This window comes from Rhinopithecus bieti, unplaced genomic scaffold (assembly GCF_001698545.2).
Source record: "Rhinopithecus bieti isolate Rb0 unplaced genomic scaffold, ASM169854v2 scaffold_15133, whole genome shotgun sequence".
In the NCBI taxonomy this organism is placed as follows: Eukaryota; Metazoa; Chordata; class Mammalia; order Primates; family Cercopithecidae; genus Rhinopithecus; species Rhinopithecus bieti.
The window spans coordinates 3,026,837-3,045,399 of NW_016808815.1; the positions used below are offsets into that span (position 1 = coordinate 3,026,837).

At 43.5% G+C, this 18,563-nt stretch overlaps 1 pseudogene; it reads left to right on the plus strand.

Annotated features, from left to right (window-relative positions):
- Positions 1–327: 327 nt before the first annotated feature.
- Positions 328–18,563, plus strand: part of LOC108538919 (glycosylphosphatidylinositol anchor attachment 1 protein pseudogene) — a 31,526-nt pseudogene continuing 13,290 nt past the window's right edge.

An 18,563-nucleotide genomic window follows, 5' to 3' on the forward strand; every position in this document is an offset into this window, starting at 1 on the left:
CTTCCTTCCCTCCACAGCACTGCTCCTTGCTTCAACTGGGAAATCATGAATGATTTGCAGAGCTGATGCTCTGTGGGCAAAGTTGCATGGATTTTGAATTCTGTGTGAGAACTGTGCAAAAAAATTGGTGCACATGTTGGGAAGGACATGATCTCATGATCAGTTCCTGACCTGCCATGAGCATTCCAGGGTTCTGGAGAAACAGAACTTTCATGAATACTTCCCGAACACACTTACTAATAGAAGATCCAGGCCGAGAGGAGAAATGTGCTCATCTGCTGGCAAAGGGTAATCAACTCAGGAAAAAGAGCAAGTCCCCATGCACCCATGGGTTCCTTGTCAGGAACTCAGCCGCCACTTGTCTTCCTTCACAGTCTCCCTCAGGATAGTCTGAAAACTAAGCAGACAAAGCTGAAGAAGGATGAAGAAACCATGAGAGCCTGGTCTTATTCATCCTGTCATGGACCTCCAAGCCTTCATCTGGGAGTGAGTGCCACCAGGTCCAACCCACATGCACCTGCAGGGTGACCTAAGACAAACAGGAGGAGCCCTTTTTCCCAGGTCACAAGGAAGAAGGCTTTGGCTACAGCAGCACATAAGGAACATATGAAAATCCTCATTTTACAGAAAAATAAGAGGACAATTATAGTGTTTTATGCTCTGCTTAGACCTGGTATTCAGGGAGCTCATGTAATTCCCTCCCTGAGGGCAAATCCTAGGAGGACCTGACTCATACCACATGGTGATTCTTGTTTGCACAACCAAGAACAAAACTTTGTGACTTAATACTTCTTGGTTAGGTGCATTAGCATCCTTCCGTAACACTCACCTAGCCCTGCAGAGCAACAACCTCACTGCTGTGCCCTGCCCTCACCCTCCCTGTCCTGTCCCACCCTACCCCCTTCCTCTCCACCCTGCTCTGTCCCCCAGCCCCCACGCTGCTCCCTGCCCGCACCCTCCAATGCACTTGCCCTCAATCATCTTGACTCCTCTACGTGTGGGTTCAGGCAGCACCAGAGACTCAATCCTAGCTCCATGCCCCAGGGTCTGAATGTGCAGCCAAGCACCTTTGGAATCTGTTAAACAGTGGACATAACAGTTCAAAGCCTCATCCCCTGTTGGAGGGTTCAGTGGCTCACTATATTAGTTTAGCAACAAAACCCCTTTTACCAAAAGGAAGAGGGAGTGAGCCCTTTCTAATGCTACTGCTGTGTCTCACAGTCACCCTACAGCAGTGGAGCTCATAGAATACAGGAGGAAGGAGCTTAGTTTTGGGGGACATTTGATTCCTTTGGAAATCTTAGTGAAATGGTAGCTGGAGTTCTGCCTTAGTAATTATCATTGGCAGGAACATCTCAGCATTTCATAATTTATGTTTTTGAAGCATTTGCCAGCAGTAGACTACTTTCCAGAACAACGTTAATAATTGGATGTATTGCATGGACACATAGTGATAATGAGTCATGAACAGGGTGGGAAGACAACTCCTTGAGTGAGGTCCCCAAAAGAGAAAAAAATTCCCATAGCATTAACTGAGACTCTCTGAATCAGTTACTTGCAATTGCTTATTTAATCCTCCGGGTGTGGTGGCTCACACCTGTAATCCCAGCACTTTTGGAGGCTGAAGTGGGTGGATCATGAGGTCAGGAGTTTGAGACCAGCCTGGCCAACATGGTGAAACTCTGTCTCTACTAAAAATATAAAAACTAGCTGGGCGTGGTGGTGCGTGCCTGTAATCCCAGCTACTGAGAAGGCTGAGGCAGAAGAATGGCTTGAACCCAGGAGGCGGAGGTTGCAGTGAGCCAAAATCGTGCCACTGCACTCCAGCCTGGGTGACAGCACAGCACTCCATCTCAAAAAAAAAAAAAAAAAAAAAAAAAAATCCTCACAATAATTGTGCTATTTATGGATCAGCTGTCCATATAACAAGTGATGTGAAGTAAGTTCTAAAAGCTTTATGAATGTGACCAAGTCTCATGCTACAAAATGACAGAACTAGAATTTAAACCAAGCTCTGCCCATCTCTATCTCAAATTTCTACATGTGTTTGTCTTGAGAGAGGTGGACACCAGAGCCAGGTTTTACCAGGTATGTCTCCTGTCTGACCAGCCAGGAGAGGCTTTTCCTTGTTATCACAGCCCTGTTTTTTCAGTCTGTACACACAGTCTCTACCCTACCCCACGCCCAGGTTCTACTCCATACCCCAAACATCAGCTTCCACGTCTCCCCATTTTTACTGTAAACCAATAAGTGCCTGAGACAGATCTTCATTGATTAGAGGTTTATTTTGCCCAGGTTGAGAATATACCCAGGAAAAAGAAATGCAAGTTACAGTAGGATCTATGACCTATGCTTTTTCCAAAGAGAGTTTTGGGAGCTTCAATATTTAAAGGGAAAAGAGCAAGCAGGAGGGGAGGAAAAAAGAGGAGGGAGGGTAGGCAGCGAGGCAAGTGCTTTCATTCTTGTGGGGCTCTGATTAGCGCTCAATGAATTCACATTTCGCATAACACAAGCATGTGGAATTACAGCTGTCTGTCTGGGAACAAAAGGAAGGCAGTTTTTGCCTGACTCAGTCTCCCACGCTTAACTTTCCCTTTGGCATAGTGAGTTTGGGATCCCAAATTCTATTTTTCCTTCACACTACTCATCGTTACGCATTGCAACACATACATACCAAGGACCAACAATTCTCAAGTCCATCTGACTTTTCGTATCTATTGATCAAGAGCCCAATCCCAGATGATTCCAAATATCACCTTTTCACTGGCTGTATTTGCCCTAACACAGACAGGTGCTACGTCAAAGCCACCCTTTGACTGACAACAATCACCAAGGATCTTCCTGTTCATAAATCTCGGTAAGATCACAGTTATCTCCCTATAATTAAATTCCATGGAGTGTTTCTCAGCCTTTGGGTTGGAACTAAAGCAGAATTGGAACATAACCTCTTTTGGGGAATTTTATTTTTCCTAGTATGCTCTGACAGTTCCAATTTCTGTCTATTATCAAACTATTCTAGTCACTCTGAACATGTGGATAATTGGAATAGAAGAGGGAGACCAAAATTAGACCCATGTAAATGCAGTCAACCAATCTTTGTCACAGAGAAAAAGGAGCCTTTTGACTTATAGTCTTCTTAACAAATAGTAAAGGAACAATTTGGTGACCATATGGGGAAAAACGAATATAGACATAAACTTTACACATAAAAAAATTTACTAAGAATAATTCATAGACTTAAATGTAAAATATAAAACTAAAAATCTTTTAGACGAAATGTTAGGAGAAAATCTATGTGGTCTTGGGTTTTGCATGAGTGTTTATACACAAGTCCAAAAGCATGATCCATAAAAGACAAAATTGATAAAGTGAGCTTTTTTTTTTTTTTTTTGGAGATAGAGTGTTGTTTTTGTCGTCGAGGCAGGAGTACAGTGGCGTGATCTTGGCTCACTGCAACCTCCACCTCCCGGTTCAAGTGATTCTTGTTACTCAGTCTCCCAAGTAGCTGAGCTTACAGGTGGCCACAACCATGCCTGGCTGATATTTGTATTTTTAGCAGAGACAAGGTTTCACCATGTTAGGTCAGGGCTTGTCTCGGAACTTCTCTCTCTTGTAATACGATATAGTATATATTATTTTTTTTTTTTATTATACTTTAAGTTCTAGGGTACATGTGCATCTAACATGCAGGTTTGTTACATTGTATACTTGTGCCATGTGGTGTGAGCTTTGCACCCATCAACTCGTCAGCACCCATTCAAGTCATCATCTTATATCATGTATAACCCCAATGCAATTCTTCCCCCGCTCCCCCTCCCCAGATAGGCCCCAATGGTGTGATCGTTCCCCTTTCCCGAGTGCGGGATCTCATTGTTCAGTTCCCACCTATGAGTGAGAACATGCAGGTGGTTTGATTTTCTCTTCTTGTGATAAGTTTGCTAAGAATGATGGTTTCCAGCTGGCCTATCCATGTCCTACAAAGGACGCAAACTATCCTTTTTTTATGGCTGCATAGTATTCCATGGGCTGTATACGTTTTTTTTTTTTGGGTGCCACATTTTCTTAATTCCCAGTCTGTCACAGGATGGGACATTTGGTTGATTCTCCAAGTCATTTGCTATTCGTAATAGCGTGCCGCAATAACATACGGGTGGCATGTGTCTCCTCTCGCTCAGTAGACATAAGTTTATAATCCTTTGGGTATATACCCAGTAGTGGGATGGCTGTGTCATGATGGTTGACATCTAGTTCTTAGATCCGTGAGGAATTGGCCTATACTGGTTTTCCATAACCTGGTTGAACTCAGTTTACAATCCACCAACAGTGTAAAAAAGTGTTCCTATTTCTCCACATTCCTCTCCAACACCTGTTGTTTCGCTGATTTTTTAATGATTGCCATTCTAACTGTGTGAGATGGTCATCTCCATTGTGGTTTTGTTTGCATTTCTCTGATGGCGAGTGGTGATGAGTATTTTTTCATGTGTCTGTTGGCTGTATGAATATCTTCTTTTGAGAAATGTCTGTTCATTCCTTTTCCCCCACTTTTTGATGGGTTGTTTGTTTTCTTTCTTGATATATTTGTTTGAGCTCTTTGTAGATTCTGGATATTAGCCCTTTGTCAGATGAGTAGGTTGCGAAAATGTCTCGAACTCTTACCTCAAGTGATCCACCCACCTCAGCCTCCCAAAGTGCTGAGATTACAGGCGTGAGCCACCGTGCCTGGCCGATAAAATGAAATTTATTAAAGTTAAAATTTTCAGAAGTGTGGAAGACCTTGTTAAGAGAATGAAAAGACAGGACACAGACTGGGAGAAAACCTTTGAAAAGACATAGCTAAAAGGGACTTGTATCTAAAGTACTTTGTAAAAATTAACAACAGGAAAACAAACAACCCAATTAAAAATGGGTAAAGATCTAAACACCTCACCAAAGAAGATATACAGGTAAGCAAGGTAAACATAGGAAATAAACAGGAAACATGCAACATCATTTTTCATTAAGGGAAGAAAAATTAAAACAATATGAGATAGGCCTGAACACTGATTAGATAGGCTAAAATCTTAAAATTAAAAAAACAAAAAAAGACAATACCAATAGTCATCCAGGATGTGGAAGAAAATAAACTCTCATTCATTACTGGTGGGAATGTGTAATGGTACAGACACTGTGGAAGACAGTCTGATGCTTCCCCCCAAAGTTAAATATAATCTCATTCTATGATCCAGCAAATCACACTCCTGCTTATTCAGCCAACTTTTAAAAAAGCTTATGTGCACACAAAAAGCAGCACATAAATATGTACAGCAGCTCTCTTCACAATGGTCAAAGACTGGAATAAATCAGGATGCACTTCAATAGGTGAATGGATAAGCAAACCAGGCTACATCCATGCAATGAAGCAATAGAAAAAAAAAAAAAAAGCCAGTTATCAACCCATGCAAAGATATGGATGAACTCAACTCTATCTATGTTGCTAAGTAAATGAGTCAGTCTGATGAGGCTATGTACTGTATGATCCCATTTACATGACCTTCTGGAAAAGGCAAATCTGCAAAGAGGGTAAACAGATCTGTGGTTGCCAGGGGTTTTGGGAGCAGGGAGCTTGAAGAGGAACATTCTTTATGATGCTTTAACGGTGGACACCCGCTGTTATGCATTAATTAAAACCCATAGAAGGTTATAACCCAAAGAATATGTGGTAAGGTATGCAAATTAACATAGTCACTGAGGAGGTTAGAGGATGTCAGGATGGAATGCAGAATGCGACAAAGAACCTAACCATGTCACAAATGTATGAAACAAACGTCCCACTGATGGTGGGAGAAGGGTGCTGATCAAAGTGGCTTTGGAAATGAGGGAGACCCAGAAAGCTAAAGGCAAAGGGACTGGCCTTAAATGGTGCTGTTTCTTTTAGAAAGTTCCTTCCCACAAGGGTAACAGTTAACAGTTCTGACGCCACTCTACCTCTAGTGTGGAATTGCACAATGAGTTAAATGCCTGGCAGATGGGCGTGAGCCTGGTTTGTCACTGCTGGAGTGAGAAGTCACAGATGGGAAGAGAAGCTAGAATGAGCCTTACGCTAATGGGTTAGTGCTGAAGACACCAGTGTGACTCATGCTTACCTTAATTTAGACACACATTCCAGGAGTCTGTATCCACGTGAGAATACACACATTTCCTTGTACTGTGAGCAGAGAGCACTGAGAAGCAAGGCTTCCCTTGTTAGGATGGCTATTATCAAAAGGACAGGAGATAACGATGGTGGAGAAAAGTGAACTCTTGTACACTGCTCTTGGGAATGTAATGTTTCTCAAACAAGTAAAAATAGAACTACCATATGATCCAGCAATCCCACTTCTTGGAAGATACCCAAAGGAAATGAAATCAGTGTCGTGAAGGCATATCTGCATTACATGTTTAGTGCAGCATTATTCACAAGAACCTTGGTTATGGAAACAACCAAGTGTCTCTCAACAGGTGAGTGGATAAAGCAAATGTGAGGTATATATAGAATATAAGGCAGAATGTTATTCAGCATTAAAAAGCAAGAAATTTTGCCATTGGCAGCAACAACATGGGTAAGCCTCGAGGACATTATACTAAGTGAAATAAGCCAGACATAGAAAGACAAATACTATGTGATATTGTATATATGTGGAATCTGAAAAAGTCAAACTCATAGAAGCAGACAGTAGATTGGTGGTTGCCAGGTGCTGGGGGTGTGGGAGGTGGGGAAATGGGGAGGTGTTGGCCAAAGAACACAAACTTCCAGGTATAAAACAAACAAGTTCTGGGGATCTAATGCACACATGGTGACTCTAGTTAATAATGCTGTGTTGGATACTTGAGTTTGCTAAGAGAGTAGATAGCAAGTGTTCTAACCCCACATGCACACGGGATGCAGGGGATGTGCTAATTAGCTTGATTGTAGCAATCATTTCTCAATGTATATGTATATCAAATCATCACCTTGCACACCTTAAATATATACAATTTTCATTTCTCAATTATGCCTCAATCAAGCTGGAATAAAAGTTTCTTCCAAGGACAGATTTTATTCAGAGGAGAATGCTCTGGCATATTTCAAAATGGTGCCTGTTCTCCTCCACCTGCCTGAAGCCCTCTGAGATTTCTCTCCAGGATTGACTGTGAGAATCTGGTGGAGCTCCAGGAGGCAAGGCTTACACATGTGCCCCCATGACTGGCTTCCCCTGCAGCTATCAGAACCATCCTCACTGAGCCCAGCGCCACCAGCTTTGCAGGCTCCCCTACCACCTGGCGCTCTGGTTCTGCTGCAGTAGTTGTGGTTCCTTTTTTTTTTTTTTTTTCAGACAGAGTCTTGCCCTGTCGCCCAGGCTGGAGTACAGTGGCACAATCTCGGCTCAGTACAACCTCCTCCTCCCGGGTTCAAGTGATTCTCCTGCCTCAGCCTCCTGAGTAGCTGGGATTACAGGTGCGCACCCACCCCCCCAGCTATTTTTTGTATTTTTAGTAGAGACAGGGCTTCACCATGTTGGTCAGGCTGGTCTTGAACTCCTGACCTGTGATCCACCCACCTCAGCCTCCCAAAGTACTGGGATTACAGGTGTGAGCCCCTGTGCCCAGCCAGTTGTGGTTCTTTGTATCTAACTGTTGGTCTCTCTACTCTGGGGGGCTGAGGCTTGTCCTGTGACCTCACTTCTCTTACGGATCTAGGCAGAATTCCAGATATAAGTTTTTAATATGATCTTCCAATAAAAGAAACCAGAGCTTCCTGGGGAAATCGATAACAATGGGATTGGGGCAGCAAAAATACAAGATTGGATAGTAAGATTGAAAATAAGAAAGTGCTCAAAAAACAAAACTAAACACACCCACGAAAATCCAATGTTGTCAAACAAAAGAAGGAGCTTTTGGAAAGCCCTCCCAGTGACCAAAGCAGGAACAATTTGAGCATCAAAATAAATAATGTAGTATTAAACTATAATCAAAAGCTTAAAATAACTATCCAGGTGTCCATGATGGCATATATAAATGATTAAATGAATAAATGAATGAATAGAAGTCTCTTATGCAGAAGAACTCCTAATGATTAATGCAGATAACCAATCAACAAGGAGGCAGCACAAATTGCCCATTTCTTAAGTGAGGGCTTTGCATAGTGATTTCCTTCCAAAGGCCACATGCAGTATAGACAGGGGAAAAGTAGCTTCCCAGTGAAGAAAGCTGATAAACATAACCTCAGGCAGGTGATCAGCATTAATGTGAACAGGGTCTTGGGAGCATGTGCCCTTGCTATGATGTAAGAAGAATGGCACTTTACCTCAGATCAACTTTCTCAGAACCGATAACCCCAATCTAACAATGAGAAAAACATCATTTAAACTGGAGGACATTCTCCAATACACCTGACCGGCACTCCTCAATATCATTCAAGGTTATCAAAAACAAAGAAAGTCTGATGAACTGCCACAGCCAAGAGAAGCCAAAGGAGACATCACTACTAAGTGGTATCCTTGATGGAACTCAAACAAGGGAAATATATCAGTCCTTTCTCACGCTGCTATACAAAACTGCCCCAGACTGTATGAAGCAAAGAGGTTTAATTTACGAAGCAAAGAGCTTTAATTGACTCACAGTTCTCCATGGCTGGGGAGGCCTCAGGAAAGTTACAATCATGGCAGAAGGCACTTCTTCACCGGATGGCAGGAAACAGAATGAGTGCCAGCAGGGGAAATACCAGACGCTTAGAAAATCATCAGATCTCCCAAGAACTCACTCGCTATCAGGAGAACAGCATGGGGGAAACCGCCCCTGTGATTACATTATGGCCCACTCAGTCCCTCCTACCACAAACCTGAGGATTTTGGGGATTACAATTCAAGATGAGATTTGGGTGGGGACACAGCCAAACTATATTAGGAAAACTAAGAAAATCTGAATAAAGTATGAACTTTAGTTTGTAATAATGACTTAATATTGGTTCATTCATTGTGATAAATGTATATCCTGATGTAAGATGTTAGCAAGAGAGGAAACATACGGATGGGTCTGGACAACGTGAAAAGTCTTTGTGATATCTTCCCAAATTTTATGTACGTCTGAAACTATTCAACAATAAAAGCTACTAAAAAACATTATTTTTTCAAACACCTGTTTGTTTAATTAGTTGTACTATTCATCACTAGTAATTGACAGTGATAACTGGTTGTACTTTTTTTTGAAACAGGGTTTCCCTCTGTTGCCCAGACTGGAGTGCAGTGGCACTGTTATAGCTCACTGCAGCCTGAAACTGCTGGGCTCAAGTGTACCACTATGCCTGGCTGTTTTTAATTTTTATTATTTACTTATTTTTTTTTGAGACAGGGTCTCACTCTGTTGCCCAGGCTGGAGTACAGTGGTGTGGTCACAGCCTCAGCCTCCCACCTCAGCCTCCCAAGTAACTGGGACTACAGGTGCGTGCCACCACACCTGGCTAATTTTTAAATTTTTTATAGAGACAGGGTCTCACTGTGTTGTCCAGGCTGGTCTTGAACTTCTGAGTTCAAGCCAATCCTCCCACCTTGGCCTCTTGAAGTGCTGGGATTACAGGAGTGAGCCACTGCACCTGGTCCCTACTGTTTTTTAATAGGAGCATTAAAAACATTTATTATAATGAAAAGTAAATGATACAGACTAACATATAATTCCAAATAATGTCACTTTAACATATTTTATGATAATGCATATAATTATTTGTTATGTGTTACATTATTATTACTTTTCATTGTTGTGTTGCTATGTCCTGAGCTCATTCTCTGTCTCTCTCTCTTTTTTTTTTTTTTTTTTGAGACAAGGTCTCATTCTGTCACCCAGGCTGGAGTGCAGTTGTGTGATCATAGCTCACTGTAGCCTTGACTTCCCCCTCTCAAGCTATCCTCTCCATCAGTCTCTGGAGTAGCTAGGACTATAGGTGTGCACCATCAAATTGTCGTAGAGATGGGTCTCTGTACGTTGCCCAGGCTTGTCTTCAACTCCTGGGCTCATGTAAGCCTCCTGCCCTGGCCTCCCAAAGTGCTGGGATTACAAGCATGAGCCACTATGCCTGGCCAAGGGTTCACTCTGTAAACAGCTGATTACCTTTCACCAGGGAAAGATGCAGACTTTAGAGAATCTATTTCAATTCACGGTCAACATTTCCAAAAGAGTAGCTTTATAAAATGATGCTTCAATGGTGAGTTCTTTCCTTGTGAGTGGCTTTCTTATTCCAAAGAAACTTCTCTTAGTTCTGTTTCATGAGCATCTTTTAGCAGTGATACAAATACTTGTCACTAGAAAAGCAATATTCAAGGATTGGAAGAATGTTAACAATTTATGATGATGATGTTTCACTGTGATGTTTTCTAAAACAGAAGTGATTTTTTTAGAAGTGTTTAAAAGAATATTCAATCTCATAATTTTCTAGATGCTTTGCAGAAAGTGATGAAATCAGAGAAACAAAAATTACAGGATACTGTATGAGTGATTTTAGGTGTTGTTATGTTTTGTAAAATAGAAAATTACCTCATAGAGCTATTATTGGAAGGAATTATTGGAAGCCCAAACACTGGAATGTTCCCAATTTTAGCTGATGTTATGATGTCCATATAGCTAGTCATGTAGCTAACGATAAAAAGGGATCTGTGCCTTATTTGTATAAAAAGTTTAAAAGGAATTTTAATGCTCTTAGGAAGTCACATTAAACCTGAGATATAATTAAGAACATCAGAAGTAAAATACTCTTCTGACCTTTCAATCTGTATAACAGAAGTAGCCAATCATGACCAAATGTATCATATCACAAGCTATGTTCTATTAGCTATGCATACTTAATAAATTAATAAACATATCTTATCAGTTACTGGTATTATATTGCATTGTAATTACTACAGTACTGGTACTGTTCCAGTAACTATATATATATACACACACACATACATATATATACACACACATATATGCACACACAATATGTTACTGAGTCATAAGAAATTGTCAAACATAGCAATTATGTCACTTGAAAACAACATACTCTAAGAAATATATTTTAAGAATATAGTTTTGCTGATGGAAAAAAAAAAGAATAAAAAAGTAGATAAAATTAAGAATCCTGGGCTGGGTATTGTGGCTCACACCTGTAATCTCAGCACTTTTGAAGCCTGAGGCTGGCGGATTGCTTGAGCCCAGGAGTTCGAGACCAGCCTGGGTAACATAGTGAGACCCCTGACTCTAATAATAATAACAATAATAACAAAGTATTCTGTATAAAATGACAAATAGAGGATAAATCAAGTCTTTTAACTGAACAAACTGGAAACCCAGAGGAAATGGGTGATTTCATAGGAAAATGTAAATTACTAAAATGGACCCTGAAATAAGGAAAACACAAACTGCAATTTGCATAAAGAGCTGTCATTTGACCCCACGACCATATGGGTTCACAGCTAAAGGTTAACTGACTTTCAGCTAATTCCGTATTGCAAATGGTCAAGACCTAGAAAAACAAACAAACAAACAAACAAAAATGGGATTCTCCTGAATTCATCTTGTGGTTTAATATGAATACTTGATACAGCTAACATTTCCTCTAATCCACGACTCCGATGACTAAAAACATGCATTACCTATGCACACCTATAAATCTGCTGCCAATTAAACGGTGACTTTCTTAACAAGGGAATGAGAAGTATTGTTGATGCAGTTACTTCCATTATAGCCAGGAAAAGAAGACTGTAGTGAGATCTGATTTTGCTATAAATAATATATTTAAATGTAATGTAGTGGATTCCACGCAGCTGTTTTCCACGCGTGTGCAGGGCTTTGGCCCTGTGGGAAAACAGACCAGCAAAACCTCGGCAACCGGGGCGCCCACCCTGCAGGCCCCAGCGTCTCAGCATCGGGGACTCTCCCAGAAACAAGCCAGAATCCGCAAATACACCCTGATAGGCGATGACCAGGAGAGGCAAAGCCTCGAGGAGGCGAAACTGCTAAAAGTAAGTGTTTTAAAATGTTCTCTGAAAAGTAAAGAGCCACGTGGGAAAATCCCAGAAAAGTGACCGCTTCCGTGGGCAGTTTTTAAGAGGTGTCCGAGGGCCGGGCGCGGTGGCTCATGTCTGTAATCCCAGCACTTTGGGAGGCCGAGGAGGGAGGATCACTTGAGGTCAGATTCGAGACCAGCCTGGCCAACATGGTGAAACTCCATCTCTACCAAAAAATGCAAAAAATATTAGCCAGGCGTGGTGGCGCACGCCTGTAATCCCATCTACTCGGGAGGCTAAGGCACGATAATTGCTTGAACTCGGGAGGCAGAGGTTGCAGTGAGCCGAGATCGCGCCACTGCACTCCAGCTGGGAAGACAGAGTGAGACTCCGTCTCAAAGAAGAAGAAAAAAAAAAAAAAAAAAGGAACTGTAGGGAAAGCCGCGGCAAAGCTCCCTCCTCTGTCCGGGCCGCTCCCCTCCGCGCTCCGCGCGACCTAACTCCTGGGAAGGGAGCTCGGTTCTTCCGCTCACGCTCGGTTCTTCTTCAGCACACAGTGCAAGACCACCTGAGCCCACTATTTTGGAGTGAGTTGCATGCATCGCTTCGCGGCTGCGCCAATGCGTCACTGAAATTCAGTGTACAGATTATGCCAAGCGGTAATTTTGGAAATTCAAACTGAAATGGAGCCTGCTATTCTGTGTCTTGATCAGAATGGATGGATATAAGAATCAAAGTTAAAAAGGGCAATAATACAAGATAATTGATTTCCTACATGTCAGTAAAGAACAATGGGAATTTGATTTGAAATGAAAGAAAAATCATTTACAATACCACCCCTAAAACTGAAGCCCATGTATAAACCTAACAAAATACGTACCAGTGTTCATTCAGAAAACTTTGAAACACAGATGGAAAAAAAATTAGATAAAAGCTAAATCAATAATTCCTCCAAACTTGATCTATAGACCCAGTGTAATTCCAATCAAAATCCCGGCAAAGACACCAATAAAATGTTTCTAAACTTAAAATAGGCAGTATAAGACTGAGGAGGAACAAAGTTGAAGAATTTACACATCCAGATTCCAAGACTTATAAATTTATGAAGAGAGAGTAACATTGGGGAAGAGATGATCACACAGACAAATGGAGCAAGTAGACCAACATAAATATAGCCAACTGATTCTGTACAAGAGCAAAAACTGCTCAGTGGAGAAAAGAGTCTTTTCCACAAATGGTGACGAAACAGCCAGATGACCTTGTGGGATCAAATGAATGTACAGATGAACTTTACAACTTACACAAAAATACACATAAAATTATTCATAGACTTAGAATTTAAAGTAGAAAACTGTAAAAATCCTAGGATAGAACAGAGAAGAAAATCTACCTGACCTTGTATTTGGTGATGAGGTTTTATACACAACACCAAAAGCCAATCCATGAAAGGAAAACATGATCATGTAGACCTTATTAAAACGAAAATGTCTACTCCATAAAAAACCCCATTAGGAGAATGAAAAGGCAAGGCACATACTGGGATAAAATATTTGGAAAACATCTATCTAAAAAAGGACGATTATTCAAAGTATACCAAGAAAGTAAAACTCAACCAGAAGGAAACAGACAATCCAATAAAAGTGGGTGATGATCTGAACAGACACCTCACCAAAGAATATATAAAGATGGCGAATAAGTATTACCAAAAGCAGCACAATAGCATATGTCATTAGGAGATTGCAAGTTACAACAACAGTGAGGTAGCTGTGTGGCTGTGAGGGTGTTTCTGGAAGAGATGGGCACTGAATGGGTAGACTGAGGATGGGCCATGCTCACCAGTGTGGGTGAGTGCCATCCGATCCACTGGGGGCCCAAATAAAGCAATGCAGTCTCTCTCTTTTTGAGTTGCAACTTTCGTCTTCTGTCCTTCCTGGCTCTCAAGCCTTTGGGCTCTGAGATTGCACCAGTGGCTCCCCACTTGACTATCAGGTCTTCAGGCTTGTGTGTTATACCACAGGTGTTCCTGGTTCTCCAGCTTGCGGGCAGTAGACTGTGGGACTTCTTGGCCTCTATAATCATGGGAGTCCATTCCCATAATAAATCTCACTCTCTCTCTTTTTTTTGAGAAAGAGTCTGGCTCGGTTGCCCATGCTATTGTCCTGCAGTGCCATCTCAGCTCTCACTGTAGCCTTGACTTCCTGGGCTTAAGCAATCTTCCCACCTCACCTCCCTGAGGAGCTAGGACCACAAGTGTGCACCACCATGCTGGCTAATTTTTTTTTGGAGACAGTGTTTCGCCATGTTGTCCAGGCTGGTCTCGAACTCCTGAGCAATCCACCCACCTCTGCCTCTCAAAGTGTTGGGATTACAGGCATGGGCCACTGCACTGGGCACAAATATCTCTCTCTCTATAGAGATATGTGTGTATATATATGTAAATATATATGTATATAAATATAAAATTCCTATTGGTTCTCTTAGAACAACTCAAATATAAAAACAATGGCAATAGCAATTGCTGTGGAGGATTAGGAAAAACAGGAGCTCATCACTGTGGGTGGAAGGCATAATGGTACAGCCACTGGCAGTACCAATGGTAGTTTTGTCTCAAAGCTAAACATAGTCTCACCATATGGTCTAAGAAAGCAGCTGTGCTCCTAGGTCAACAACTGCTTTGAAAACTTATGTCCAAACAAAAAAAAATGCAGTTGTGTACAGCACCCTCTATTCAGATACTTTAAGTTTCCAGATACTTTAAATCAGGATGTCCTTCAATAGGTGAGTAAAAAACAAGCTGAAGCACATTCACACCATGGAATACTACTCATCGATGAAAAGGAATGAGCTGTCAAGTCGCTCAAAGGCAGGAGTAAGCCTTCAATGTATACGGCCAGGTGAGAGTGGCGGAGAGAAGAGGTGGCGTTATTCTATTTACATGCCCTTCTGGAAAGGTGAAGGTAGAGAGGCAAGGAGATCAGGGCTTGCTAGTGGTTTGTGAGGAGGCTGTTGAATAGGGGAATGGGGAATGGCAGGAGGTCCCTGGGGCCAGTGGACCATGGGCTTCCTCTGGCTGTCAGCCATGGGGAGAATTTGCAGAGAAGCTTAGCTGGCTTATTAGCATGAGCACGGTTGCTTTCCCCTAGGAAGGTCTTCTCCCATCACACATGGATCTCTTTGGGGGCATTCTGGGAAGGATGTTTTACCCACACTTTGGGATTCCTCAGGACCACGTGGAGGCCCGTCCTCGGGCACAGACCCAGCTCTTCGTATTGGCAAGGTGAAGACGCGCAGATGGAAACAACTTCATTCTCTGGGGCTCAATTTCCCTCTGCAGTGAGACCAAGCTCCAGCATTTCATTCTCTGTTTTAAATTCAATTCCTTTGATCTCATCCTGCCATTCAATGGGTCTTAAGAAATGTTTTCCAGAACCTCAAGGGGTGGACGGGACACTTTCTTTAGGGAAAGGTTTTGTCACGCACATGGCATGCTCCTTGGTCCCTGCAGAGGCTCAGGCCTTAGGGCAGCTGCCTCGCTAGGCTTCAGGACCTCAAAGGTGTCCAGGAGGCCACAGGGGTCTGCAAGCGAGGGCAGGGGCAGCAGGCGGGTGCATCACAATGAGGTGTCGGTGACAGTGACGTCCTGCGGGTTCCCCACCTGCCACCTCCATCCAGGGAGGTCTCCCTTGGGCCCACCCCAGCCAGAGAGGCCTTGCCCGGAGTCCCCCTCTTCCATGCTATGTGCCCTGTAGCTGCAGTTTACTGGTGAGCTTGGTAGAGCACAGAGAGGATGGCGCCACCAGCTGGAGGGGGACAGGCTCCAACCCGGGGCCCAGGATGCACAGAGCGGCAGGGATCGCGGAAGCCCCCTCAGCTCTGGTGTCCTGGCTCTTCCTGCACAGGCTCTCCACATGACACCTAGCAAGCTAGATCTCAATTTGTTCACCCATCCTTTATTTTCTGTATTTATGACTAGTATTTCTCCAGTTTGTCTTTTGTCGGCCTTAGTAACAGTGAGTTTTCCTGTTGAGTTTCTATTCTGTTAGATCTTTATTTTAACAGCGGATAGGCAAATTTGGGGTGATGTTTATTAACGCAAAATGGAAGGTGATATGTCACACACACCCTTCTGCTTCCTGCAGCAGTTTCGCTGTGTGCTGCATCAAAACAAAACAAAACATCAAAAGAAAACAAAAAACCAGTAAAGAGTGATGGGGAGGGCACTTCCTGGAATTCTCTTCGATGCCCATTGCGGGTTATGTCAGAGATGAACTGATTTAGGAAAGGAGCTGGGGAAGAAATCCAAGAATTCAAGAAAGGAGGTGCTGTAACTCAGGCTGTATTTCCGCAGGTGAATGGAATCTTGCCTGTTTCACTCTGGTAAATTACTCATACTAGTTCCTACTACCATGAGAAAACACCGTCTTCAGAAGTTGACAATTAGCAAATTAGAGAATTGCAAAGCCTGTTTTACCCTGAGAACCTGAACCCTTTCTTGTTCCTGAAGGGCTTTCCATCAAGGAGTCAGTGTGGTGGACAAGAGACTGGATCAATTGAAAATAACAGAAATTGTCACAGTGTTCTTCTGGCAACTGTCACTTACCATAACTATCCCACCCGAGGCTTAACCAGAACCCTCCCCTCCAAGAGCTGAGGTCGCCCTGAAAGGGAATAAGCAGGACACCTGTCCACCCCCACAGGGGCCATCGGGCTGCCGTGGAGCTGGGCTGTCCAAGTCTTGGTCTGACCTGTCCCTGGCCCTCATGTGGGGCCCTAATGTATGTCTTACACGCTACCTCTCTCACCATCTAAACATGAAGAAGAAGAAAAGAGAAGCTGATTCCTGGGTCTAACACATTTTAGTGTGGAAGCCAAGTAAAGGCCTCTGAGTCACTCTTGTCTTCCGTCTTTGCTGTTTCACTCCAGTCTCAAAAGCAATCCTGGTCTTAGGTCTTAGTCAGAGTTTGCCAAATGACAGCGCCTACCCTCAGTTCATTTTGTCGCACTTCTTACTTTGACGGCGCCGTTTGTGGGATTCTTTTTTGCCCATCTTCCTTTCATGCCGAGGAGGTAAGTGCATCCCTCGACCAGGCCACCACTGCAGGTGTGTGTGTCAGAGTGAGGAACAGCAGGGAGATGAGAACAGCATACAGTAGGCAGCCCAGGGGAAGCATGCTGGGCCCTTAACCCAGAAGGAGGGTCTCAGTGTGTCCAGTTGCTCGTTTCCCTGAAAGAAAACCCAGATGTCCTGTGAGGTGAACCTGGTGATAGTTTTCCCTTGTAGTTTTAAATGTGCTCATTCAAATTAGAATGCTTAGCCATCCATCCCTTATTCCAGCATTTCTCCTTTAATCTATGTTTGCAGGGTTGTGAGTTGCGCTGGATAGTATGAAATGTGTTATCAGTGGACGCACAACTGTTGACCTCAGAGCATGTGACCAGACAGTACAGGAGGAGATGTTGTTAAGTTACTTTGGATGGAAAATGTCCCTCGGTGACCTTGTGGGCCTGATCCAAGGTGAAAGGTGGGGAGAGGACAGAGGGACTGGATGAGCTTGGGTGGGGAGAAGGTGTGACTGAGGGAAGACAGTTCAGTCCCCCAGCGGAAACCTGAGCCCAGTGTTGGGGAATGTGAGGACACAATGGAGGGGCAGGATGGCCTTGGCACCAGCAGCACTGGGGACCACAGGGGGCCTTGCTTTGTGAGAGGTGAACTTGGCTCCAAGGATGTGAGGCTGGGAGCATGGAGGTGAAAAGGCAGAGAGACAGAGGGGAGCTGAGGCAGGCAGGGCAGAGACAGGGGGCCCAGCAGGGCCTGGAGCAAGAAAGCAAGGATGGGGCAGGGTACCTCCAGCAACTCAGTCACACCAAGGGGATGGCAGGGGCAGCAAGGGACTGGGTGGGGATAAAGTGACAAGACGGGGAGTGTGGATATGGGCACTAGTTTGTGCGTGAATAGATCAGCAAGTCTTTTAGAGTCCTGGGAAGTAAAATAAAAATTAAAACAACAAAAACAAGCTGGGCATGGTGGTACACGCCTGTAGTCTCAGCTACCAGGGAGGCTGAGGTGGGAGGATCACTTGAGCCCAGGAGGTTGTGTCTGCAGTGAGCTACCATCACCACTGCACTCCAGCGGTGACAGAGCTAGACCGTGTCTCCAAACAAAACAAGCAAAACCAAAACCAAAACCACACAAATTTCATGTTTTTGTTTGGGATTATTGCCTGACTCTCATTCCACCTCTGAGAGATCCTCCTCCACTCCAGAGACACCAGCACAGCCAGGCGGCCATCACACCTCTGAGAGACCCTCCTCCACTCCAGAGACACCAGCATAGCCAGGCGGCCATCAGACCTCTGAGAAACCCTCCTCCACTTCACAGACACCAGCACAGCCAGGTGGTCGTCCCACCTCTGAGAGACCCCTCCCTCAGCCAGGTGGTGGTTCCTTCTCAGAATTTCAGCCCCACTTTCTATCTCTTCAATCATTTAGGTTCTGAGAACCCCAAACTCTTACCGTGGTTCCTCCAGCCTTGGGGTTGGCACAGTTTTAGATCTGTGGCATCTTTTTGTTAAATTCCCTGTATTCAAG